The sequence below is a fragment of the Paramisgurnus dabryanus genome, chromosome 10 (genome assembly GCF_030506205.2).
Source record: "Paramisgurnus dabryanus chromosome 10, PD_genome_1.1, whole genome shotgun sequence".
NCBI classification, from domain to species: Eukaryota; Metazoa; Chordata; class Actinopteri; order Cypriniformes; family Cobitidae; genus Paramisgurnus; species Paramisgurnus dabryanus.
Genome location: NC_133346.1, coordinates 25929300 through 25957127, shown reverse-complemented (window position 1 = coordinate 25957127; position 27828 = coordinate 25929300). Strand labels below are relative to the sequence as shown.

The following is a 27828-nucleotide window of genomic DNA, read 5'->3' as shown; positions in this document are numbered from 1 at the left end:
ACCTAGTGGTCAAACTGTGCAATGTTTGCATGTGACCCAAATTGAGTCCATACATATCTGTACCAAGTTAGGTATAGATAGCTCATTCCTGTCCTGATTTATAGCCAATTGACTAAAATGGGCTCTGCCCACATTGATTGTTTGGGCGTGCTTGCTAGTAACATTAGCCGCTTTTGCACTATCAGGCCTGTGCGAGCCAGGGCTTCAAACGGGCCTCACGGAGCCAATAGCCTCAGACCTCCAGCTGTGTAGCTAAAATCACGACGCGTTTGCATTGTCAAGCCAATAGCGCCGCAGCGCTTCAGAAAACGCTTAGGTTACTTACGTAACCCCGGTTCCCTGAAATAACGGGAACGAAGCATTGCGTCATATAAGCGCGGTTCAATCGTCAGGAGCTCATTATTATTCGACTGAAGCGCGTAGCCGAATAACACTCGCTGCGTAGACGTTTGTAGCACGGCAAGAGACGCAATGCTTCGTTCCCGTTATTTCAGGGAACCGGGGTTACGTAAGTAACCTAAGCGTTCCCTTTCAATACGGTTCACTTCGCATTGCGTCAGTTAGCTGACGCTATGGGGGAACGTAATCCCATCACGCCGTGCATACACAACGTACTGAAGTGCCTTACCGGAGAGACACTGCGTGTGGCCCTATACCCGGCATATTCACAGCTTAAAGCAAATGTGTAAGCACCATATAAATTGTTGACGCGCACACGGTGGGGTTTTAAACGCACCGGGGGCACATAACATAGCACAAGACGGCGAGGTACCGAGCGCGCCGCGGCTGTGCGAGATAAGTAAATTCAGAGTCACGTTGGTGAGCTCGCTGAGCGCACCGTGGTGTACACATATAACGCATGAGCGTGCATGATTGAGCCGAGAGAACCTGCGCTCGTAGGGCAGGGACGTCTAAGCTGTACAATCTGACAACGTAGACGGCGAAGACCAGCCGGCCGCGTAGCAGATATCAAATATAGATATAGATACCCCTGTAGACCAAGTTAATGAAGAAGCCAAACTCGCACAGAGTGGGCTCTATATAGGACATAGAGGGGCGTGAGCCAGTGCGATGGTTTCAACGATCCATCTAAATAACCACTGTTAGCAACAGCCATACGTAGTGAGTGATCTGCGAAGCTCACGAACGGCCGATCTGACTATAATATGCGGCAGAACGGTTCGTAGCGTGGGATTATACAGATACCACAATAGTGTGAACCCAGGTGCACCCTCGAGCGAATCGGGATGCATATAGGTAGTATTATAGTGCACAGATCGGTGAGCTTTCCAAGCGCGCCGTAAATGTGTATTGACTATAAATTGCACGGGCACAGGTGAACACTTGAATACATCGTGAATGCATATAGATGAATCAGAGTGTTATAATGCACAGGCCGGCAAGATTCTCGAGCGCCGTCATGTGTTCTGATAATAAATTGTGCGCACACGGGTGAACTCTTCAGTGCACCGTGAATGCGTATAGATAAATCAGTGCACAGAACGCGCCGTGAATGTGTATAGATATGATTGATGAACGTAACGGTGGGCACCCAACGCACCGTGAACGTACACAGATGAACAACAATGTATGTGTCACAAAGCATAACACAGCTGTGTATACAGGTGAGCTTTTCCAAGCGCATCTTATTGTATACCAAAATGTTATAGCGTGTACATGTGAGCTTCTCTAAGCGCACGGTGGACGCATATAATTAAAAACCATATCGTGCATACAGGTGAGCTAATGGGCGCACCTTTAATGCAACAAAGCTCAGTAGTGCGCGAAGCAGGGATGTCGAAGCTGTAAACTGACAACGTGGACGGCGGGGACCAGCCGGCCGTGTCACAATTGTCAAATGAGAAACCTCTAAGACCATGCCCATGCTCTAAGACAAGTGAGCATAATTGTCACGGGAGGTGATAACGTCAACGATCCATAATTAACCTGTATTGACAGGTGCTCTAGTGGGTGATCTGTGACGCAGATGAACAGCTGATCGTCTGATGTACGTCAGACGTATCTGTCATACAGGACCTTGGACAGTTCCAGAGCGCTGTGCCTCGGGCACCGTCCGCATCTGAGAAATGACAGGCTTATGAATAAAGTGAATGGCCAGCCGTAAAAGCATGGTTTGCTGTTACCGCCGCCGTCCGCATCTGAGAGATGACAAGCTTGTGAATTAAATGAATGGTCGGTCGTAAAAGCGTGGTTCGCTGTTATCACGGCCACATAGATATAGGTAGGGGAGAGAGCCGCCATGCCTCTGTAGTGAGGAGAAAAGTGTTCCACCCACGATTCGCGGGGGTTATAGACTTTCAATGTCACTAGACAGAATGGGTCAGACTTTGCATAAGGACGCCTCGTGAAAGGGGTCCTAGCAGCTTGTGTCAATGTGTCATAAGGCACCTAATGTAGGTCATGTCCCACGGATGCCATCTCCGCACGCCCATCGTAATGGGTTAATATTTGAATCTTGGTGGTTTAAGCATGAGATGCGTAACACTCTGATTGAACATAGCTTATAAAGCGATGCAATGAGTTTATAAAGGAGATGACTCGTCAGCTTGTTTAGGGGGCGAGATCTCAGTCTGGTTCGGTAAATAATGAAACCACCGTAGTTTGCCCGACCGCATTATCACAATAACACGGTCGAGAGTGCTGCAGTGCTAAATCATCCCCTTAATGTACCGTATTCACAGTACAAGGTGATTTATATGAGACAAACGGCGTTCCACGCGCCGAAGGCTGATTGCCGTCGTAAAGCGTGTTCAACCCACAGCAGATGCTGGGCTAGCTCGTAATGACAGCACTTCATGCAGCCGTGTGTAACTAAAGCAAGCTTCCCGGCCGTCAGCTCGGGGCGGACCTTTGCTTAGTCAAACTGAAGTGGACTTATGAACAGAATGCCACGATATTCAGCTTTCGGAGGCTCGTTAGAGGGGTACGTGTGCCCGTCTTAAACGAGATGCCGCGCGCGTCTGACTGTGCGCACGCTTTGAGCTTTGAAACTTATTGTGGCGGGTAGCAAGCTCACTTGAGGTTGATATTACCCTTAATATCTCCGAGTATTGGAGCGGAGGTGTGAGCGTCTTCGGATCCGCTAATATAAATCAGCTATATGGCCGAAAAACGTCATAAACCGCTTGGCTGTAAGCCTTTCAGTGGCCGTCCGGAGAGGGCGCGATTCAAACGCTTGGAGCCATGCAAAAGTCTGAGGCTGTCCTTTCTCGCCGAAGAGAGAATAACAGCCGTAAGACCGTGCTCGTTTGCGCCATCAGCATCGTAGCGGAGAAACTGAGGTGGGCTGCGAGCGAATTTGGCAGAAAGGTGTTAGAGACACCGTACAGTCGTGGGGTGTCAATACACAGTATATGGCCAAACCGGGGTTTTTTCGGCAAGCGTCGATAGAATTATGGACAGCGGGCCGTGTGTGCGTATTACTGATTGCTTGTCAGTAAGGCGATAAAGTGTTTAGAAACACCGTACAACCGTGGGTGTCAATACACAGTATAGTAAGCACGGAAATTACTCTTTTTAGAGGAATTAAATACCGTTCGCCACTATAGTGAGGTCGCATAGCCGGCAGTATTACACAGTATGTTTGGATAAACAGCACACAGAAAACATTTCAGGGCAGTCCAGCCGAGGCGCGACATAACCCCTTTTCTCCCAGACAGTTTTGTTCTCGGCCCGCGGTTTTGCCGTTTATTAAAAGGGCAGAAAAACCGGGTATATAAGAATTTACCAATATTCAGCGCACTGATATAGGACGGGACTGAATAAAGGGAGGTATTCGGGCCTCAGTATATTATAAACAAATTTGTTCTGCCTCTGATTCCGTCTAAACCAGAGAGAAATTACCAGGCAGACGAAGAGTGAGCTATCTGAAGTGAGATAGGCTCAGGCCATTAAAGCTCTATAATAAGTGTTTTAGCGCTCCAATAGAGGCGTGTCCGCCTTATCGAGCAGACGAATGAGATCGTGCCGCTCCAGGAGGGGAGGGGCATGAAGCTCTCTTATAATGAGTGTTCTTGGTGCTCCAATAGCGGCGAATCGGCCCTATCGAGCAAACAAATGAGATCGCGCCGCTCCAGGAGGGGAGGGGCATGAAGCTCTGTAATCGTTGAACACTGGACAGCTGCATTTAGAGGCAGCGAGCCGTAATACCGCGTGCTAGCTAAGCCGTTAAGAGACCTCACCACTGTGGGGAAAGGAGCGAGGGACTCCGCGAGCGTGGAGCACGAGTGGCTGTGCTATGACAGAGACAGGGGCAGACCGCCCGTGTTTGCTTGTCGTATGCATCTATCCAGGTCTACGGTTCCCCGCTTGTTCATCTCAACAAGAGAGGAACGGCAGAGGGGAGCAGCAACACAGACAGAACAGCCATGCGTCGTGACGGTATCACCCGATGCACTCGGGGGATTAATATATGTGCCAGAGATCTCGCCACTGAATGTGAGAGGAGCGAAGGGACTCTGTAAGCATGAACGGTTGCGGTGTGACAGAACACAGGGGGGGTTAGTCCGTGTGTGCTTGTCTATGCATCCATCTAGTCTCATGGCTCGCCGTGTGTTCATCCCGGCGAGAGAGGAACAGCAGGTGGGAGCATGAAACATGGATAAGACAACCAAAGCATAAGCGCGTCCCGGCGTGGGAGGTGCCAGACTGGTAACGCGCTCGGAGGAAATTCATAGCAGAGAGGCTCACCGAGCCGCTGTGCTGGACGCTATTACAAGAGCGCCTGCTCTTTTAGCTTATAGCTTTGTATTAAAAATATTGATCTTACCGGGCGGCCGCAGGGGAGACCTCGTCAGGCATGTGTCCGCTGCACAGGGCTCGTACCACGGCAAGCGAAGGCTATCTTCGGTTCTCGGCCGGAAAGCGGCAGGGGAAGACGCTAGACCTGGACTCTGCTATCTTCGGTTGTCAGCCGGAAAACGGCAGGGGAAGACGCTAGGCCTGGACTCCGCTGCAGGGCTTTTGTCAATGGCGAGGTAAGGCTTCTTCTTTTTCTTCGGAGCAGCGAGAGGTTCGCGCTGAAGGAGAAAATAATGAGCTCCTGACGATTGAACCGCGCTTATATAAGGACGTGTGCTTCCCGCGCGCGGGTTCAAACGTCATTGGTCTGTACTTTGTACAGACGTTAACCAATAGGCTTCAATCACGGAGTAACCAGGATTTTCCCCCCCATAGCGTCAGCTAACTGACGCAATGCGAAGTGAACCGTATTGAAAGGGAACCCCGCCCTTTATATGCCTACCTGGATGTAACGTCACACAACTCCGCCTGTTTTACCGTGAGGAAGTCACTTCAATCTGACAGGAGACGGGAGTGAGATCGCATCATCATACAACTAACATAATGAAAATAACTGAGGCGGCTGTTTGCACGGTGAAAGCCAAGATGAGAAGATAGAGATGTTTGCTCCATCCGCGGTGTTACTCTTGAAGTTTATGTTGGCTGCACACGAGCGATCTCACGAGACAATATCAGATCAATAAGCAATAGTTAACTTTATGAAGTAGGATAATTACAAATAAAGCGTTCATCTACCTAATGTGCCATTATACTATATACACAATATTTTAAAGAATATAACGAGTCCTAGTTTTACATTTATGTAAAATAATCTTATTTTAAAATATGCACGTGTGTCTAAATATGTAACGTTAAGTTTGTAATTATAGTTCTATGGTGATATAAGCATACTTACACATTATAAGAGGTGTGATATCTTTAATCATGAAAACGTTAATAGTTGAGCATCACATGAAACACAAGGTAACTTTCTAATAGCTATTTCAATAATGTGTCAATCAATAAATACTTTTGTCTATAAAGAACTGCCTCGAATAGCTGAATAGGAATGAAAATCACTTTACTTGCATCTCAAAAATCAAAACGTTTGAGAAATCATTAGATAAGAGGTGTGATATCTTTAATCATGAAAACGTTAATAGTTGAGCATCACATGAAACACAAGGTAACTTTCTAATAGCTATTTCAATAATGTGTCAATCAATAAATACTTTTGTCTATAAAGAACTGCCTCGAATAGCTGAATAAGACTGAAAATCACTTTACTCGCATCTCAAAACGTTTGAGAAATCATTAGAAAATGTACTCGTTAAGAATCAACTCTGTTAAATATACACAAGTATTTAAAAAGCTATGTTACAGTGGTTAAGTTAATGATGGTTATATTTACCATTTTGTTGCATCTTACCATTTCTGTGTTTCAGATGTGATCCTTATTAAGCAATCATTTTCAATAATGCAATAATGCCATGCAAATCAGGTATACAAGCTTCAGCTAGTTCAAAACGCTTCTGCAAGAGTTCTTACTCTATCTAAGAAGTATGACCGCATAAGCCCAATTCTGGCATCTTTACACTGGCTACCAGTTAAATATCGTATTCAATTTAAAATATTACTAATCACCTACAAAGCCTTAAATGGCCTAGCACCCTCATATCTTAGAGAATTATTATCAGAATACAATCCATCACGTGCATTGCGGTCACAAAATTCTGGCCTCTTAATTATCCCTAAAATATCAAAAGTGTCTAAAGGTGGCAGATCCTTTTCCTACTTAGCCCCTAAGCTATGGAATGATTTACCAACCGATGTCCGAAAATCAGAGACAGTAGATAACTTTAAATCTAGACTTAAAACTTTTCTCTTTAACAAGGCATTTGCATAGTTTGTTTTAGCAATAGTACTTATCTCCCAATAGCTAGCTTGTACAACCTAATAAATAAATAAATTAATGAATAAATTAAAACCTCAACACTCCAAAGCATGGTAAATGTCATTAATTCTCTTTAGTAATATGCTGAAACTTTGAATTGGTTGTCGATTGAGTCTTAATTGCCAAATATGGTCGGTTTGCAATTTTGGCCTTTTCCCATGGCCTTAAAAATAGTATGTCATACAGAACCGTTTGCCACTGTACGTTAGTATTAACGACGGCAGTGGGGCCTCTGGCCTTAGTCAAACAAGTTCTGTTTCTGTTTCTAAAATCATCAACTATATGTAATACACTTATCTCCCAATAGCTAGCTTGTACAACCTAATAAATAAATAAATTAATGAATAAACTAAAACCTTTTTTTCGTCAACATTCCAAAACATGGTAAATGTCATTAATACTCTTTAGTAATATGCTGAAACTTTGAATTGGTTGTCGATTGAGTCTTAATTGCCAAATATGGTCGGTTTGCAATTTTGGCCTTTTCCCATGGCCTTAAAAATAGTATGTCATACAGAACCGCTTGCCACTGTACGTTAGTATTAACGACGGCAGTGGGGCCTCTGGCCTTAGTCAAACGAGTTCTGTTTCTGTTTCTAAAATCATCAACTATATGTAATACACTTAACCAGCAATAGTTAGCCTGCCCGGAACCGAGCTGACTAAAACCACATTACTGTGTGACACTTGCTTTTTATGTGAACGGCCCCTACGCTAATAAGATTTTGTTTCTCTCTACCTGTCTCGTCCTCGATGACGAGGACAATAAGACAAACAGATCCAGATCCAGTTCCGGTAAATGTGAAAGTCGGCACACCTCTGATCTACTGGCTGTTCTTCGACGTGATGTCCAGCTGATGCCTGACCAAAGACCACCGGCAGAACCTGCTTAATCTCCGCTTAATCTCCTTCCGTTTCAATGTGTATATATATATATATCTCCCAAGGGTTTTTTCCTCCTAGGACTTTTTTTTTTACTTCCCCGGCTAAAATTCCGGGGTTTTTTTTCTCCTAGGGGGTTTTTCAACCCGGGGAGGCAGCCTTTTTGGGCTTAACTTCTATTGTTACGGCCCATGTTAAGTAATTTTTATTTTGTTAATTGTAACACATTTATTTTAACAAATTGTGTGTCCTGGGCCTGTGTTCTGTGTTTTTGTTTTTCTCTCAGTCTGTTGTTTCTCACTCTACCTGCTCTCAGGCCAAATCACCATCAGCTGCAGCTCGTTTGGGTGTGTCGACAAAGGGATTGAAAAGCACTTGCTGAATGCTGGAGAGTGGCACACTTCTCCCTGCCTCAGACTGAATTTTGTTTGGTGGTTGTCTGTTTTGCTTTAGTGAGCAAAATTCAACAATTCTATAGAAAATTGGATTGTGATCCTGAACTATATTTGGTGTTAACCTTCTACATGTGTTTGGTAATTAGAAGGTATTGTGAACTTTAAAGCTTTACTTTTTTACTCTGTTTAAAAAGTTGTATGAGAGAGTTCCTTGTTTATTTTATATGCTTTTCTCCTGTTTATGCTTAGATAGGGAGTAAGGGAAGGTTATGTTGTTTTATTTTGTATTATCTTTTCCCAGGTAAGTTTAGGTTCCCCTAAACTTTAGCCAGAATTCTTTTTGTTTGTTGTTTTTAGGTCTCTCTCCCTCTCTTTTGAATGCTAATTAGCAGAAAAGCCCATTTGAAAGAAACTCTTAAATAAACTATGCTTTCTGCTTAAGCCTATGTGAGGTAGTTGTTTTCACTCTGGGAGAGTGGTTGGAAGTGTGTCAATTTTTTTCCGATTTCCTTTACAAAAACCTTTTTTGTCATTTTCCCCTCCTGACCCCTAGACTAAAAGGGGGAAGATGTAACAAGTGGGGGCTCGTCCGCTCCTTTTTTTTGTACGATTTGAAGGTACTTTTCTCTCTTGCTGTTTGGCTGTTTTTTTTTTTTTTAGGGGTGAGGTAAGAGAAGAACTGTGTGGTAGGTGAAAAATGGAGTTTGATTTAGTTGCTTTCACTCTATCTCCTACCTTGGAAGTTTTTAAACGTTGTAGAAAGGCTGACTTATTATTGATAGCAAACTTTTATAATATTGAAGTTCCGTTTAGGTCCGTTCCGTTTAATATTGAAGTTTAGGTCAGCAACTAAGAAAGTCATTAAGAAATCTTTGTTGGAAAAACTAGTTGAAGCTGGTATTTTACTGGTACCTCTTCCTGCTGATGAGGAAGAGCAGCCTGATGCTCCAGTTCTAGATCTTCCAGGCACACCCCCTGTTCCTGGTGACCCTATGCTGCAGTTTAAATTTAAAGGAGTTAGATCTCCTAATAAAGCAAGAGGAACGTCAGGCAATGTTAGTTAAGCTTCGCCTTGTACAGGCTGAAGCAGCAAGAGATATTGAATTACGTTAGCTTGAGTTGCATGCCCTAGATTTAAAAGGTAGACATACCCCTGTTTCCCCTATGCCTTCTCCTTCTACACCTCAAAATCCTAGTGATACTGTTCCCGACGTAGAATTCGATGTGTGTAATTAAACTGGTACCACCATTTAGGGAGGCAGAGGTTGATTCCTATTTCGTCACTTTTGAACGGATAGCATTAAAGCTAAGGTGGCCTAAGGACTTGTGGGCACTGTTTTTGCAGTGCAGCCTTACAGGTAAAGCGCAGGAAGTTTGCTCTGCCCTACCAATAGACCAATCTCTTGATTATGAAGTTGTTAAAACTGCTGTGTTGAGGGCGTATGAATTAGTGCCAGAGGCCTACCGGCAGAGGTTTCGGTCATACCTAAAAACAGCCAAACAGACCTATGTAGAGTTTACAAGAGAGAAAAGGATGCTTTTTGAGAAATGGTGTCTCTCCAGCAAGATTACAACTTTTGAACAACTTCAGGAGTTGATCCTGCTGGAAGATTTTAAGAGTTGCATACCGGAGAACATTGTTGTACATCTAAATGAGCAGAAAGTCAGTTCACTTTCTGATGCTGCTGTATTGGCCGACGAATTTGTACTAACGCATCGGAATGTGTTTCCTGCGGTGCGTCGAAGCGTAACAGGATTTCCTAGCGAAAGCCACGTTAAGGCTGCATCCCATGTTCTCTCCCGTAATGGTAAAGATGAGACTCCAATAAATGTGCGTCGTAAACCTACCTTAAGTGATAAAAGGGTCTGCTTTTATTGCCTTGACCCCAGTCATTTAATTTCGGACTGTAAGGCATGGAAGCAGAAGAGCTCTCCTTCCAAACCTAAAGGTGCTGCACTTGTACGTTCCGCCCTTGATGTAGGCCCCACCGCAGTTTTGTCGTATAAGCCTTTTCTTCTGACTGGCTTAGTATCTCTTTCAGCTAGCTCCGAGTATGTACCTGTTACAATTTTGAGGGATACTGGGTCAGCGCAGTCATTTATTTTGGAGGAATTGTTGCCCCTAACTACCAAAACCTATTCAGGTACAGATGTACTTGTACGTGGAATTGGAATGCAGTGTATAAATGTCCCCCTTCATAATGTCTACCTGAAATCGGACCTTGTAACTGGCGCTGTAAAACTCGGTGTACGGTCTCAATTACCTGTCGAGGCGGTGGGAATTATTCTCGGAAACGACCTTGCAGGAGGTAATGTCTTTCCTCGACCAATTGTGGTGCAGAACCCTATTGATAGTGAACAGCCTAACCTTACAAGTCATTCTATACCTTTTCCCGCATGTGCAGTGACGCGTGCACAGTCGTCTAAGTTCAGAGATGTTGTGGACCTCTCTGAATCTTTGTCATGTGACAAGTCTGGGGAGGAAACTGAAGTATCAGTTATACTAGAGAATTGTCCTGACAACCAGACCTTAGCTGTTGAGGAGATTCCTTTAAAAGTTGGGAGGGAACAATTAGGTACTGCCCAGAAATCTGACCCTTCCCTAGCCAGATGTATTGAAGCAGTTATACCTCTTGATGAGATACACCGTGCAAAAGTAGCCTATTTTTGGGAAAATGCTGTGCTCATGCATAAGTGGAAAGGTAAAGCTCCTGTAGAGTCGCAGGGATTATTTCAAATTGTATTGCCAATTGGGTACAGGGACCAAGTGTTAAAACTAGCCCATGAGCATGTGCTCTCTGGACATTTGGGTGTAACAAAGACCTTTCGGAGAGTCTCCCGTTACTTTTTTTGGCCTGGCCTGAAGTCTGATGTGTCTAACTTCTGTAGGTCATGCCCTGTTTGTCAACTAGCAGGGAAACCCAACAAAAAGATACCTGTTGCCCCTCTCAAGCCCATACCAGTCATGAAGGAACCCTTTGAACGTATTCTTGTTGATTGTGTAGGTCCGCTACCCAAGTCCAAGTCAGGGTATGAATATATCCTTACTATCATGTGTACAGCAACCCGTTTCCCTGAAGCGATTCCCTTGCGTTCCATTAAAGCCCAGGTGATAATTAGGGAGCTGATAAAGTTTTGTACAACCTTTGGTTTGCCCCGTGTCGTACAAACTGACCAAGGTTCAAACTTTACGTCCAAGGTTTTCAAACAAACCCTTGCAGAGCTAGGAGTTAAACACCAACTTTCAAGTGCATACCATCCTGAGTCGCAGGGTGCACTTGAAAGATTTCACCAGACCCTTAAATCAATGTTGCGGGCCTATTGTGTTGCTAGTGGAAGAGACTGGGCAGAAGGTCTACCATTCCTTATGTTTGCTGTTCGAGAGGCGGAACAGGAGAGTCTCGAATTTAGTCCAGCCGACCTTGTTTTTGGCCACACTGTGCGTGGACCCCTAAAGTTATTGAGTGAGCAGTTGTTAGCTAAGGATTCTCCCCCCGTTACCGTTCTTGACTATGTCAGCTTGGTCCGTGAACGCCTGCATAAAGCCAGAGAACTTGCGAGGGAGCATTTGGTTTTGACTCAGTCAAAAATGAAGTCCCACTATGATAAGAAATGTGTAGAACGAAGCTTTCAACCTGGTGATTCGGTTCTTGTTTTTCTGCCTGACCCTGGTTCTGTCCTCAGAGCTAAGTTTTCGGGGCCATATGCAGTCAAGGAAAAGCTCAGTGACACTGATTATGTCAATCACACCCCTGATCGGCGCCGCAAGGCCCGCATTTGCCACGTTAATATGCTTAAGCAGTTTATTAAGCGTGAAGGTGGTGAACCTGCTCTCTCCTCTGTTTCATCTGCTCCACCTCTTGTGTGTGCTGCTAGTGCTATGCTAGATGATGAGCTAGTTGAAAAGAATGCACAACTCTCTGCTAAACGATTACAGAATTCTGCCATATTAAGTGATCTACAGGGCTTTCTTGCGCACTTGTTGAAAGAACAGAGTGAGCAGATTATTAGCTTGATACATGACTACCCCTCACTTTTTTCTGATGTACCTGGCAGAACAACAGTGCTGAAACATGATATTGATATTGGTGATTCTTCTCCAGTCAAGCAACATCCTTATAGGGTAAATCCCAGGAAACGTGACATAATTAGGGTTGAAGTTGAATACATGTTGCAGCATGGGATAGCAGTGCCCAGCCAAAGCCCTTGGAGCTCACCCTGTGTATTAGTGCCCAAATCTGATGGCTCATATCGCTTTTGCACAGACTATCGTAAAGTTAACTCTTTAACAAAACCTGACTCCTTTCCACTGCCTCGTTTAGAGGACTGTGTCGATAGAGTAGGCTCTGCCAAGTATGTGACCAAAATAGATCTCCTAAAGGGATATTGGCAGGTGCCCCTTACCCCACGTGCTTGTGAAATCTCAGCATTTGTCACTCCTGAACATTTTATGCAATATGAGGTTTTAGCCTTCGGCATGAGAAATGCCCCCGCTACCTTCCAACGTCTCATGCAGCTCGTCTTGTCAGGGGTACCAAATTGTGATGCTTACATCGATGATATTGTCATCTACTCAAAAACCTGGGAAGACCATGTAAAAACTTTGGAAGCAGTGTTTAGTCGCCTAGCTAATGCCTCTTTAACTGTGAACCTTGCCAAATGTGAGATTGGCAAAGCGGTGGTGACATATTTAGGGAAACAAGTTGGCCAGGGTTGTGTCAAGCCAGTGGAGGCTAAAATTTTTGCTATACTTGAGTTCCCCACACCACGAAATAAACGTGAGTTGCGCCGATTTTTAGGCATGAGTGGATATTATCGTGGGTTTTGCTGTAATTTTTCAACTGTTGTATCACCACTTACTGACCTCTTAAGTACCTCCAAGAGCTTTAAGTGGACTTCAGCATGTGAGCATGCATTTAAGGCCGCCAAAGATCTGCTTTGTCATGCACCCGTACTGTCTGCCCCTAATTTTGACCTGCCGTTTAAGTTACAGGTTGATGCCAGTGATACCGGAGCTGGGGCAGTCTTGTTACAAGAAGACTGTCATGGTATTGACCACCCCATTTGCTATTTTTCAAAAAAGTTCTCAAAGTGCCAACAACGCTACAGCACGATCGAAAAAGAAACCCTTGCATTGCTTTTAGCACTCCAACATTTTGAAGTCTATTTGGGAAGTAGTGTTATGCCAATTGATGTTTTTACTGACCATAACCCTCTGGTCTTTCTCTCTCGCATGGCTAACCAGCGTTTGATGCGCTGGGCTCTGATTGCCCAAGAGTATAATATTAACATCCAACACATTCGTGGTAGAGACCACGTAATCGCGGATGCACTCTCTAGGGCTACTGAGACCGAAGAATAGCTGATTTGTGTTATTCTACCTAATTGAACTACTGATGTAGGGAGTTGTTTATTTTGCAAACCGGATGTTGCAAACTTGATGGTGGGGGTGTTACGGCCCAGGTTAAGTAATTTTTATTTTGTTAATTAACACATTTATTTTAACACATTGGCACTCATTTATCATACTTGCGTAGAAACGGGCGTATATGTTGGCATAAGATTATACTTACACTCCTCTCACCGCCTGATTTATGAAACTGTGCGTACCGTTGATATTCAGGTGTACGCAATATCTGCCCTTCATAAATGCCGCGGCTGAAAACGATCGTCATAAGAATAACACGCCCATATAAATTCAAGTCTCCACCTCCCCCACGCCCTCATTTTACGACATTGACACATGGAAGACGGCAAAGAAGACAAACCGGGGAAGTGGAAAGAAACAAAATTGTTTTATTTGGGAGTTTAAAGAGCGGGATTAAAGACACATTAATAATTGCATGACATTTTGTAATATTTGTATTATTATTTTTATTATTAATGGCGCTTAATTGATATTTAGAATAATAATGATTTATTATTATTATTAGTATTATTATTTACTGTTGCCTACATCTAAATTATATGTCTGCTTAATGGTTCGGTTAAGTTTTTTTAAAATAATATTTTAAAATGATGTAGTAACTTTTATAGTGTGTTTTTCTGTATTTACATACAGTTGTTTGTTAGCTAAGATCCAGTTTCATACGGAGCTCCGGATATAATTCAAATTAACAATTTGTTTCCAAGACATCCACATGTTTTACTAGGCTAATTCATAATTTGAAGTAATAATAATTGTAATAGTAATGACGAAATATTATAATAATTAATCCCAAGGAACAAACTGTTGAATATTGGGAACAAATTTTATATTTATGGCCATACTTTAGACTAAATAAGAAAAAGAAGTGTCCATAATGTAGCATAAAAGATAGTTCGTGGCCATGATTTTGTCCGCATGTCATCATGATCGGATTTATGGCTCCATTCAACACAAACATTTTACTTTACCTATTCATGTGTAGCTATTTATTTATCATCGAATGGTATGTAACTAGCTTACCTTTTGATGCATTATTACCATGTTTTCGTAGCACATCCTTGTGCTTTCTTGCAATGTGCCGCTTCAGATTCCAGGATGAATATTTGCTAACTTTTACAGTCTCTCCGCACTTCCTTTTAATGTTTTCTTCCTGTCCAACCTTAACTTTTATTTTTACTTTACATTTATGTATAAGGCTTGAATTCCATAACTTATTGCTAGACGTTTTTACAGATTCTCGAACTAGCAAATTATCAAAGGGCGTTCTGGGTTCAACGAGCGGTGCTGAGCGAGCTGACTTTTTAGAAAGGCGCTTTGATGGTAATATTACCGCACCGCTCAAGGCTCCGCTCCGCTCCGCTCACATGCTTTGCCCTGAAACGTCAGGTAAAGCGCCCAGGCTCTCAACTGAAGGAATACATATGCATGCAAATCAAATGCTTTGGTAAAGTCTCTCAAATTAAACATTGAAGTCCATGTTGCATAAAAATAAACACTGAAGTTTGTAATTATTATGTTTTTTACAGTGACTCATAATATATCATATATTTTAGTTTGTCAGTGCGTTTTGTGGTGTTAGGAAGTGTTTGCGCATTTCTGCACTAACTCAAAATGTGCGTACACCACCTCCTGAGCAGGCGTAGGATTTGAGCGTGCCGTACGCCAACGTCCATATTGATAAATCTCAAAGTCACCGTGGTTTTGGGTGTACGCCAGGTGTACGCTGGAATTTTGGTGTACGCAATTTTGATAAATGAGGGCCATTGTGTGTCCTGGGCCTGTGTTCTGTGTTTTTCTCTCAGTCTGTTGTTTCTCACTCTACCTGCTCTCAGGCCAAATCACCATCAGCTGCAGCTCGTTTGGGTGTGTCGACAAAGGGATTGAAAAGCACTTGCTGAATGCTGGAGAGTGGCACACTTCTCCCTGCCTCAGACTGAATTTTGTTTGGTGGTTGTCTGTTTTGCTTTAGTGAGCAAAATTCAACAATTCTATAGAAAATTGGATTGTGATCCTGAACTATATTTGGTGTTAACCTTCTACATGTGTTTGGTAATTAGAAGGTATTGTGAACTTTAAAGCTTTATGTAACCGGATTAGGCGAACGGTGAGTGACACCTGAAGCCACCTATCAGGGAGGGGCTGCCCCTTCTTAAGCATCGATTGGCTGCGGTATGTTATGTGTCATGTCCGATGTTCCGCTTGGTGCGTGTTGATAATAGCAACGGGTAAGTGTTTGTTGTGCGTTTACGCTAGCAGCTCGTACTTTCTGTGCTTGGATTTAAAACACCTCGGTTGTTGCTTTTAGCGTGTCTCTTGCCCTGTGTGTGTGGTGCCCTGGTTGCGCTGTTTAAGTGGATATTACGACTGCTCACCCTCAGGTACGTTTGTTAAACATGCTGTGGTATAGACTGGGTGGGGTAGCATTTTGTGCTAATATGAAATGCGTATGTGTGGTCTCTTGTACCCTAGTTGCCGGCGGCTGATAAGGCTGTGCTGAACCCATGCCTGTAGCAGGTTATGTTTATCATACCATTGGTTGGTAAGTGTTTGTTATTAAAACATTTAAACATTATTGTATGTCGTCCATCGCGGTTTGATAACATTATGCTCGTTTTTAGGATTCTCCCTTTTTGTTCTCTGTGTCACTTTGTTGTGATTCCGAGTTTGTGATCTGGCGTTCGTATTACCGTAAAAGCATCACGGTCTTCTCCACGCAACACAACGAGTACCGTAAACTGTCTGGTTCAGCTGTGTCTTGCCCCCTTTCTTACTAAATTAGAGCTATGGCGTCTTCTTGACGCGTAGGGGGACGACTAGTAGCCTCTCTATTGGGTTTTTGTTTTGTTTTGCTGTAACGCATTGCGTTTCCTTTTTGTTTACCCTCTCTAGTTTTGTTTATTTTGATTTTGTTATATTGTTTTTGATAGGATTCAATGGACTAGTTATTTACTTCTTTTTATTCTTTAAAGTGTTTTGGTATTATACCGTTGTTGTTTACTCTCTGCTCCAGTGAACTGGGTCATACGTGACCGGTTAATGGTTTACTTATTGTACAACCATTGCAATTCTGTTATGACTTGTGTTTGGTCTTGTGAATTTGTTTTGATTATGTAAGATGTCGTTAGTTTAATTTCATTTCATTTGATATTTCCTTTTTTTCTTTCAGCTAAGGCTGACTGGCAATATTTTGTAGTATTATTTAATCCAGTATTAATCCAGTTTTCCATCTGTTGCAGGAGCTGGGGTCCCAACGGGTGGATGGAACTTTCCGGTGGTGGTTTTCCTTTTTCATTGTGTGCTGTTTAACACGAAGTGTGTGATTTATTTCATTTGAGTGCACAGTGGTGTGTGCGTGCGTGTGTGTCTATGTGGACCCAAGTCGAGATTTAGAACCCCTCTATCCTGTTGGGAACCTCAGCCCTGCTTAATTTATTTTTCTTTAACTTTCAGTTTTGTGTGTTTGCAGTGTGGTTGCCGTGAATTGAAGTAGAGTGATAACTTGTATGATTAACTGCTTATTTTAATGAGATTAAGTAATAAAACTATTTTTGTATTGTACTCACGTCTCTCTACTCTTTCTTTGTTTAAACGAGGAGTGAACCTGTGTGCTTTCCCACCCTTCTGGGTGTTATTAGCATTTCCCCTGGTGCAAGTCCTGGGGTGGCGTAGTTGGAGTTCAAATATTAAATCTGTCTTTTTGTTCTAAAGTTATACCCTCACGTCACATTTACTTTTTTACTCTGTTTAAAAAGTTGTATGAGAGAGTTCCTTGTTTATTTTATATGCTTTTCTCCTGTTTATGCTTAGATAGGGAGTAAGGGAAGGTTATGTTGTTTTATTTTGTATTATCTTTTCCCAGGTAAGTTTAGGTTCCCCTAAACTTTAGCCAGAATTCTTTTTGTTTGTTGTTTTTAGGTCTCTCTCCCTCTCTTTTGAATGCTAATTAGCAGAAAAGCCCATTTGAAAGAACCTCTTAAATAAACTATGCTTTCTGCTTAAGCCTATGTGAGGTAGTTGTTTTCACTCTGGGACAGTGGTTGGAAGTGTGTCAATTTTTTCCTGATTTCCTTTACAAAAACCTTTTTTGTCATTTTCCCCTCCTGACCCCTAGACTAAAAGGGGGAAGATGTAACACTATACGTTACATTAGTAATACGTTTGCTTATAATGTTGATTTATAGCCGCAGCAAATTTAGCTGCTTGTGCTATCGTGTATTTTGTTATGCTATCTGTCGATTTTCTGTGCTTTTCACTACATCTATTATGTAAAGCTGCTTTGATACAATTACCAAATTGTGAAAAGCGCTATATAAATAAAATTGAATTGAATTGAATAAACTGACAAGCAGCCGTAGTAATAATAGTGCTGTATTTTATATACATATGAAGTTTATATCAGTGCATAAACAGGTGTATTTAAAGACATCTCCTCCGGACGGATTTCAACATCCATGGCTCCTGTCGTCTCATCATCATCATCATCATCTTCGTTTCATCTCCTGCTCTTTCATCTGTTGCTGTGTCATCTCTCATATACAAAATAAAAACTCCTGGATGACAAATTGAAAGCTTTACGTTGGCATTTTTTTGTAAAACGGACACAAAAGAAAGCAGCACATGTGATGTTTTGTATAAAGGGTTTGTAAATACACATACAGTATACCGACATATAAAGTTTGCTACATTCATATAAGAGTTAAATTAATCTCCAAAATACCAGAAAGCATGGCTATGACTAATATAATACAACCATGGTTACTTTTTCTAAGGGCTGACTAAAAAATTCAACAGAGATGACAATATAACACAAAAAACACAATAAACACCCATGTAAGACACTTATGCAATCTTTTTTTTTTAAGTGTTTTGTATGCACACGTTATGTAGCATGTTAACTCACCGACTGTAGATCCCATCGTGACTCGAGTGATCGCTTCTTTAATACATGAACGATGAAATGATGATCCAACACACAACTTTAATTTCTCAGCACTGTTGCACTTTAAAAACTTTGTTCTGTGCCCAAAACTTTATAAACTTCTCCCAAACCGCTAGCGGTGTGCGCCGGATCCTTAGCGTGGCGAGTTCGGCGTTGTAACGCGTCTTTGTTTTTTACATATGCAGATAATTTTCTTCAGTCCGAAGTACAAACATAGCAGGCATCTTCCGTTAAACAGTAAATTACTGGTGATCCCGATTATTTTTAAAGTTTTAAATCTGCAGACAGATGGATCCGCATCTTCCCAGAGACTCGGATACTGGCACGCCCGCTTGAAGCCCGATAGTGCAAACACGGCTATTGCTTCAAAAACTGCTTGTAAGATTGATTCATGTAAATTAGCAAACATTTCTTTACAACATTCAGATATGAAGATTAAACCAGGGTCCTCATTTCAAACAGCAAGAATGGCTTATATTTCCAAAAACCTGCATCAGACAAGCAAAAGCGCGTACGTCTGCTCAGACCCTGACGTGGTGCTAAGCACTTTTTCACGTCAAAGACAGTTTTTATAAATATGAACTTTGCTGTGGATTTTTGCGTATGCACACTTTACGATCAAATCTGTGCGTACGCATGCTTTATAAATGAGGCCCCAGAGGTGGGTAGAGTCATAGGTGTAATTTACACTGGGGACCCTGGGGACATGTCCCCACCACTTTTTGAAATGGCTGATTTTGTCCCCACCACTTTTTGAAAACATTTGGTTAAAATGTTCTGAAAAATCAAGCAATACATGTGCGACTTACACTGCAAAAATAACTTTCTTACTTAGTATTTTTGTCTTGTTTTCAGTAGAAATATCAAAAAATTCTTAAATCAAGATGAGCAAAATTTTCCTGATGAGCAAATTACCTAAGAAAATAGTTTTTAGACAAAAAAAATATACAATTTAAGTGAATTTGTGATTAAAACAAGCAAAAATATCTGCCAATGGAGTGAGAAAAAAATCTAAAAATAAGACGTCTTTTTTCTTAAACACTTAGTGGCAGTTTCCCCGGCAGGGATTAGCTTAATCCAGGACTAGGCCTTAGTTTAATCAGGAAATATAACTAGTTTTAACAAACATGCCTTACTAAAAACATTACCTGTGTGCATTTTGAGGCAAAACAAAGGGCACTGGTGTATTTTAAGATATGTCAGTTCAAGTTGTTATCAGTTTGGACAGCTCTTAAAAATCCCTGTCCGAGAAATCGCCCCATAATTTATTTTTCTCACCCCATTGGCAGATATTTTTGCTTGTTTTAACAAAAATTCCCTTAAATTGTATAGTTTTTGTCTAAAAACTAGATTTATTTTCTTACGTCATTTTGCTAATCAAGAAAATAAATCTTGATTTAAGAATTTTTAGATATTTCTACTGAAAACAAGACAAAAATACTAAGTAAGAAAGTCAGATTTTCAAGAAAAAAATTCTTAGTATTTTTGTCTTGTTTTCAGTAAAATATCAAAAAATTCTTAAATTAAGATGCTTTTTCTTGATGAGCAAAACAACCCAAGAAAATAAGTCTAGTTTTTAGACCAAAAACATCAAATTCAAGTGATCTTTTGCATAAAACAAGCAAGAAAATCTGCCAATAGGGTAATTTAGTGTTATATAAAAATGTTCAAGATTTTTTTTGCTTACCCCATTGGCAGATTTTTTTGCTTGTTTTATGCACAAGATCACTTACATTTGATCTTTTTGGTCTAATATTTAAATAATAATACAAATTTGATATTTTTTGCTTGTTTTATGCACAAAAGCAGTTACATTTGGTATTTTTGGTCTAAAACTAGACTTATTTTCTTAGGTCATTTTGCTCATCAAGAAAAAGCATCTTAATTTAAGAATTTTTACTGAAAACAAGACAAAAATACTAAGAACATTTTTTCTTGAAAATAATTTTTTGCAGTGTATGACTGGTTTTGTGGTCCAGGGTCACATATGTTGCGTTGTGTGCTTATGGTGTGTTTTCTTTTGCATATGTAATGAATTTCATTGTAATCATTGACTTAATGCGCTGCTGTTTTCTATGGTATGGTGCTTTGGCACTTTTCGGTTGAGCTGGTGTTGTAGGGACTGTAATATGCGCAGTTGACATTGTTAAGGGTTTTATGCTGAGTATTTTTGTGTTCTTGACCGGCCTACACTATACCCATTTTTGATGCGCCGTTATTCAATATTTTTCCCGTCCTGCTGTAATGTTTTTTCATTTGATCTTTTGTCCCCACCACTTTTCAACACAAACTGATGCCCCTGAGAGTACCCAAACTCTATTCTCAAGTAAAAGTAACAATCTAATTATTTACTTGAGTATTAGTAAAAAAGTATTAGATGAAAAAACTATTCAAGAATTTAGTTACTAGTTACTTCCAATTTGACAGAGAAGTGTAAAACACTGAATTTTTAGACTACTTGGAGGGCTTTCACAAACCTCTCCTTGAAAGTTTCATTGTTCTGCTTATATATACGTAAAACCTAGTTTAAAGTAAAGCACAAGCTCAAACACAAACAGACTGTGTCTTTATTTTCATGTTCACAACACAAACTCAGGCTCGGACTGGTAATCTGTACAACCGGGCAAATGCCCGGTGGGCCGGTCGACATGTGGGCCGGTGGCCTCTGAGATTTTTTTTTTATGCCAAAATGTTCAAGTTATTTACTTTCGGCCCGTCATGTATAAATGCAGTTGCATTTGGCTTGGAGGGCGGGTGATAGGGAAATATTTTCGGCTTCTTCATGACAGGTTCAGTGTGTGTTACGATCGCGCCCCATGCCCCACCCCTCAAATGGATTTGTCCAAGCAGCCGCTGGGTTTATGGGGAAATACACAGTGATGATACACTGTAAAAAATGATTTGTTGACCCAACTTGACTTGGTCAAGTCATCTTATTGCATTGACTCAGTTAAGTTTAGCCAACATTAGGAGTTAAGTTAACTCAACTTATATGTATTTGTTGAAATAACTTGCAGTAAATTGGGCCAACGTACCATATCAATTAATAAGCAATTAGATTTTTTTGTTAAGTAAACTTAAAAACATATTGGTTTAACTTAATTTTTCATGTTTTCACAACCATTAACAAAGTCTAATTGACATAAAATAGTGAGTTTTCCCTCAACATCACAACTTAACTTTTTGAGTTTATTAGACTTCATTGTTTTCTTTGACAAGAAGTTCTAGATATCTGCCTGAAACCAGATTTTTTTTTAATGAAATCAACACAACTGCAAAATTGAAACTCACAGCATTTATTTTTCCTTGCAAAGATATGAAAACATTACACAAAAAACACTCACATATATTCAGCTCACATAAGCACATGCAAACTACTTTATGCACAGACCCATTCTTAGAGAATAGTAGCAGATATTTTCATTGCAGGAACAACTGTACATGAAGAATTCACTATAAGCTGTGTTTAACAACTTCAAATAAAAGTCTTCAATTCCCAATCAAAATGTCAGACATGACAAGGAAAGAGAAGCAGGACAAGGTAACAAGAACACAGTCTGTTTAAAAAAAATTCTATAATACCAATGTTAAAATATAAACCTCACAAAAACACGTGCAAACTTCTCTATGCACTAGGGCTGCACAATAAATCGCATGTGATTGTCACGCACATCTTGTAAGTAATGCCGGTTCCTTGATTAGTAGTAAATCGCCATCCGCTGCTTTCAGATGGAGCGGCATTTACTACACAGAGCCGTTCACTGACATTTGGGGCAATTTCGCATTTATTATCGCGGACGTATCGCCTGCGATATGGCCCAGATTGTCAGTGAACTACGGCTCTGTGTAGTAAATGCCGCTCCATCTGAAAGCAGCTGATGGCGATTTACTACTAATCCAGGAACTGACGAGATGTGCGTGGTATTGCATGCGATTTATCGTGCAGCCCTACTATGCACAGAACCATTTAAGAGCCAAAATAGTACAAATAACTCCTTGTCATTATCAGATATTTTCCTAACAGCTTATAGTGAATTATTCATGTACAATTGTTCCTGTGTTTAACAACTTCAAATAAAACAGTGTCTTTAATTCCCAATCAAATGACAAACATGACAAGGAAAGAGGAAGCAGAACAAGGTAACAAGTGAACAGTCTGTTTAAATTTTTTTTAAGAATACCAATGTTACACTTAAAGCGATACACCATCGTTTTGTCATATTAAACTATGTTATTACTTTAACTAAGAAGAGTCAATGTATACCTCTATCATCTTACTGCGTGCACTTAAGAACTGTGGCGTGTGGCGACACTTTGATAGCACTTAGCTTAGCCCAGTTCATTCAATGGTACCAAACAGAGATAAAGTTAGAAATGACCAAACACATTGTTTTCCCTATTTAATACGAGTATTTATACGATTAAATATGGTGGCACAAAATAAAACATGGTGCTATTAAAAGCGGGTTAAAAAGGGTAACTATATTGTATGGTGGAATAGCACTTTTGGGAGTACTTCGACTCGCCTGAAAAATCTGCTCCCCTTCTCCCTCTCATAATGATTATAGTTACCCTTTTAAACCCACTTTTAAAAGCGCCACATTTTATTTTGTTCCACCATATTTGATCGTATATCTACTCGTATTATATAGGGAAAACTTTGATGTGTTTGATCATTTCTAACTTTATCTCTGTTTGGTACCATTGAATGAACTGGGCTAAGCTAAGTGCTACCAAAGTGTCACCACATGCCACAGTTCTTAAGTGCACGCACTAAGATGATAGGGGTATGTATTGACTCTTATTAGTTAAAAGGATAGTTCACTTTGAAATTAAATTTTGATATGTTTTAGCTTACCTCAGGGGCATACAAGATGTAGGTGTCTTGGTTTCCGCCGTACTTTTACTTTTGATATGTTTAGGTCAAACCGTTGTTGTCTGTCAGTCATATAAAGGTCTATGGTCACTTACTAAACGTTACTTCAAAGAGCATGCACAGAGAAGTCCAAATTAAACAACTGTCCATCATAAGTACACATTGATGGCCTAAGACACGAAACGAGCGGTTTGTGTGAGAAAACGAACACTATTTATATTGTTTTTGCCCCTTGTACACATCCACGTCTGTGCTTAGTCTGCACATGCGCCGGAAGAGATCTCCTGGAAGAGTTTGCGCGAGCATACGTAATTGTTTTCTTTCACGTCGGTTTAAACATCCCGGATAAGCGCAAATCAGTACTATTTCTATTAACTGTCTTACCTACAATCTCTGTTCTGTGTAAACAATGAGTGACGTACACTTGCGAGAGATCACTTCCGGCGCATGCGCAGACTAAGCACAGACGTGGATGTGTACAAGGGGCAAAAACAATATAAATAGAAACCGCTCGTTTCGTGTCTAAGGCCATCATTGTGTACTTACGATGGACAGTTGCTTAATTTGGACTTCTCTGTGAATGCTCTTTGAGGTAATGTTTACCTCATAGACCTGCATTATATGACTGACAGACAAGAACGGTTTGACCTAAAAACATCAAAAGTGAAACTACCACGGAAACAAAGACACCTACATCTTGGATGCCCTTGAGGTAAGCTAAAACATATCAAAACTTAATTTCAAAGTGAACTATTGCTTTAAGGTAATAACAGTTTAATATGACAAAACGATGGAGTATCCCTTTAAAACAATAATATCTAAAATAACAATGGTCTTAAACTTTAAAACAGTGTAACAGTGTAAGTGCTTATAGTAGCAAGGAGAAGAAAAGAGTTTCTTATCTCAGCAACTTGCGGTGCAAGAGTGTGATCCCACTCCAATGAACAGGCGTTGTATCACTTCAAAAGTGAATTTTAATTCCTTTAGAAAGTCAATGTTTAATGCGTACACCAGGCCCATCAGGTTCAGAAAAGCATTAGGTATGTCACTCAGGTGACGCATCACCACTTCTTCCACAATCACCAGGGCAACGTCATTGTAGAATTCTGGAGAGGCTCCATCACATTTTCCACAACCACTAGGACTCCGATCACCACGCCCTTGATCACATCCTTTTCACGGTCACTGGGCTTTGTAGAATGAAAACAAAATTAAGGTACTATCACTTATAACCAATTTCACAAACAATTTAAAGTCCCCAGACCCCTACAAATTAAGAGATCTAATGTTCAATATTCCCTGGTTTTGCCTTAAAGGTTTCAGCATACCTCGCATATCTTCATGAATTTAGAAGGAGTCTCTCGCATGTATCACGGCAGCCCAAGCAATGCTGCAGTCCTCATCCTTTGGTTTGTTGTCTGTAAAATATATGATGGTTAAAGTACCTCCTTTATTGGTTCAATCCTTTGTTTTTCTTTTAATTTATCCTTTCACCCCCTCCCTCTGTCTTGAAAAATAAAAACATTAATTTCAAATATGTACCCTTTTTGCATGCTTTTGTTGTAAATAATTTACCAGTGATGTGGTACAACAACAACAGTTGTGTGTTACCTTTTGTTCAGCACCAAAATAAGATTTAATAGTAGATGTAACCAGCTGATGTCACTTAAACCAGGAGTGTCTAAGGGTGGTTCACACTGGGCTCGTTTGCTGTGATCTGAACTCCTAGCCCAGGGCTATTCAAATCTTACCCTAGAGGGCCGGAGCACTGCATAGTTTAGCTCCAACCCTAATCAAACTTAACCACCTGTGATTGTCTAGTGATCATGAAGACCTTGATTATCTTGCTCAGGTGTGTTTGATTAGGGTTGGAGCTAAACTATGCAGTGCTCCGGACCTCCAGGGTAAGATTTGAATAGCCCTGTCCTAGCCCGATTGTTCCCGACCCCGGCAGCGTTGGTCTGATTTCACACTCAACTGATTTCTGTCAAACCCTGGTGCCTTATTACGTTATCACAAACGTGCATGAAGCATAATAGAAAACAGATTCCACACGCTATGCGCGAACACACTGAAGGCTCACTATCGCTCGTATCCAAGGTAAATCATCAACACTATCATCCCTTACATGTATTATATTTAACTAAATACATCATAATAAGCTAAAACGCATGCGCAGGTCACCTTAGTTCCTGAACAAGTGCGCACGCGGCACCGTTTGAGTGCAACCGAACAAAGACCACTTCCTCCAGGTAGTCTTGGCTTCGGTACCCCAGTGCACACCCAAGTCCACATGACAAAATCATACTGTGACACTGTCATGTGGACTCGGATGTGCACTGTTTCAGGAAGAAATGTGACCTGCTCATAAGTTAGCTTATTATGATGCATTTAGTTAAATATAATACATGTAAGGGATGATAGTGTTAATTTACCTTGGATACGAGTGAGAATGAGCCTTCAGTGTGTTTGTGCATAGCATGTGGAACCAGGACAACAAATCTAAAAATCTCCTTAAAAGAGTTAATTTGCAAGCAGCAGAAGCCAACATTATATGACACACACAAACACACACACACACACACACACAGAATTAATAAAAAAAGCTATATATTGACCAGTGTTGTTTTCTATCATAATAACGCACCAGGGTTCGATCGAAATCGAATCCATTTGAGTTTGAAACCAGACCAACGCTGCGGGGTCACCGGGAACAATCGCGTTTGGGCTATATGCCACAAAGTAAACCATGATTAGACAGAACAAATTCAGTCACTTTGTGCAATTAAAGGTAATTACATCAATGTAGTGCACTTTAAGAGTAAAAATAAGTGACATAGATCTATGAGGAATTTAAAAATCTTTGGTTGCATATATGCATGGTAATAATAGGGCACACAAATGAGATTCACCATTGGTCAAAACATGTTTATAGAATAATAAGTGGTAGCATTTCATAAAGATTTATTATTTATCACTGAACATCAAGCAACCTTAGCACCCTAAATTTGAAGTGGATACTGCAACATTAAAGTTTATCATTCAAATGATGATGTGACTTTGTCTTTTCAGACACCCAGGAATTTAGTCAAGTCAATTTCTTTTTTGCATTAATCTTTTGGCAAAGCATAACAGTCAAGAGCTACGCGTTTCACACACACATGCAGGCAAACAAGATCTACGAGTGTGTCATTATACTATTCTGTAATCGCATGCGTTAACGCAAACACGCAAATTAGATTCACAAACCATCAGCGAATGTGTGTTTTTGTCAGGATTATGTGGGATCTGATTCATGTGGATGCGCGCGTTAACGCATGCGCGTAGAGAATATTATAATGCAAGCAAAACGTTTTGACACAAATGCAACTTTATATTGATATCGTGAGACAGCATTTGAAATGCAAGCACCTGCTTCTCTTAATTTCTTCTAAAATGCTGCCTGTCTCTGCCTATTCCTTCTATCCATGCCCAGCGCCACTTATTTAAGTGCTTTATCAATTAGATCATATCTTTCCTGTTCTTTATAAACTTACTTTCCATCCTGCGGATTCCTTGCTACGTGACATCTCCGGTCTCCGCACGGTACCTGCAGCTGGATCTCTCAACCACACTTTAAAGACCCGCCCCATTCTACTTCTGATTGGCTAGTTTAGTTTGGTTGAGAGTCAAATATGTGTTCCTCTCATCCTATTTGTGGGTGAACGCATGAACGCGAAATGATATTAATATATCAACGTTATATATTTTTTTTTAATTCGCAGCCAACGCCGCACGCCGGAGATCCGGCACGGAGCCTGAAAACTTTAAACCATGCGAAAAAGCTATTTTGGGCCATTTTACACCAATTAACATGCTAAAAAGTAACTGTACACGTTTTTATCTATTTACCAACATTAACTTACACTAGTCAAAGACGACTTCTCTTTCTGCTCACGTCTCGACAACAGCTCGGTGTCTAACACTGTGTGTGTGGCTCCTGATTAACGTTAACTTACCAATCAAGTTGTCTTAAATTAATACGCAAACGAAACAAGCCTATTTTTTTTACATGAAAGAAAGAACAAATCGGGGTATACTTACTATAAAAATCCATCTGTAGTCGTTCAAATAAGAGCTCCTTCGTCGTCTGTTTTCTCCCATCAGCAACTCCTGTAGTGATCTCGTCCTCTCGTGCAGAAAATGGCGATGGCGCCTCTTGTTCAAATTCGTTAAAGTAGTACGTCATTATGACGTAGAGATTCTGGCACATGCGCATGAGGCAAAAAAATTGAAAGAACCTATGTTTTGTTGTTATATGAACACCTTATTTTAAGTTTTCAATTTCCCTTCAAGTTGAGGTTGTTATAACTCATCCTTCTGCGTAGTGAGACACTGCAAGTTGACAGGACATGATTTTACTTGTCCACCTGACTAAAACTCAGAATCACTTTTTACAGTGTAGCACATCATTTAGCCTTGCACTTCAGAATTATAATTATGGACAACAGAGGCTCCAAAAAGAAGAAAGGGGGAGCGGAGAAGATCCGCGAGAAAAAGTCGCTTACCAATCTC

General features: G+C 40.9%; 2 long non-coding RNA genes across 4 annotated transcripts; one reads left to right on the top strand and one right to left on the bottom strand.

The window, feature by feature from the left end:
- Nucleotides 1-15579: 15579 nt before the first annotated feature.
- Nucleotides 15580-17017, top strand: LOC135787989 (uncharacterized). 3 transcript variants are annotated; one of them, XR_012337695.1, is made up of 4 exons: nucleotides 15621-15684; nucleotides 15765-15837; nucleotides 15929-15998; nucleotides 16078-17017. It is a non-coding gene; the product is annotated as an uncharacterized lncRNA (long non-coding RNA). The 3 variants fall into 3 exon arrangements; XR_010547269.2 differs by having other exon boundaries at nucleotides 15580-15837; nucleotides 16696-17017; XR_012337694.1 differs by having other exon boundaries at nucleotides 15580-15837.
- A 6848-nt stretch (nucleotides 17018-23865) lies between these two features.
- On the bottom strand, nucleotides 23866-27699 carry LOC135718511 (uncharacterized). Its single transcript, XR_010520866.2, has 3 exons — nucleotides 27358-27699; nucleotides 24603-24692; nucleotides 23866-24464 (listed from the first exon to the last, which is right to left on the bottom strand). It is a non-coding gene; the product is annotated as an uncharacterized lncRNA (long non-coding RNA).
- Nucleotides 27700-27828: the final 129 nt, after the last annotated feature.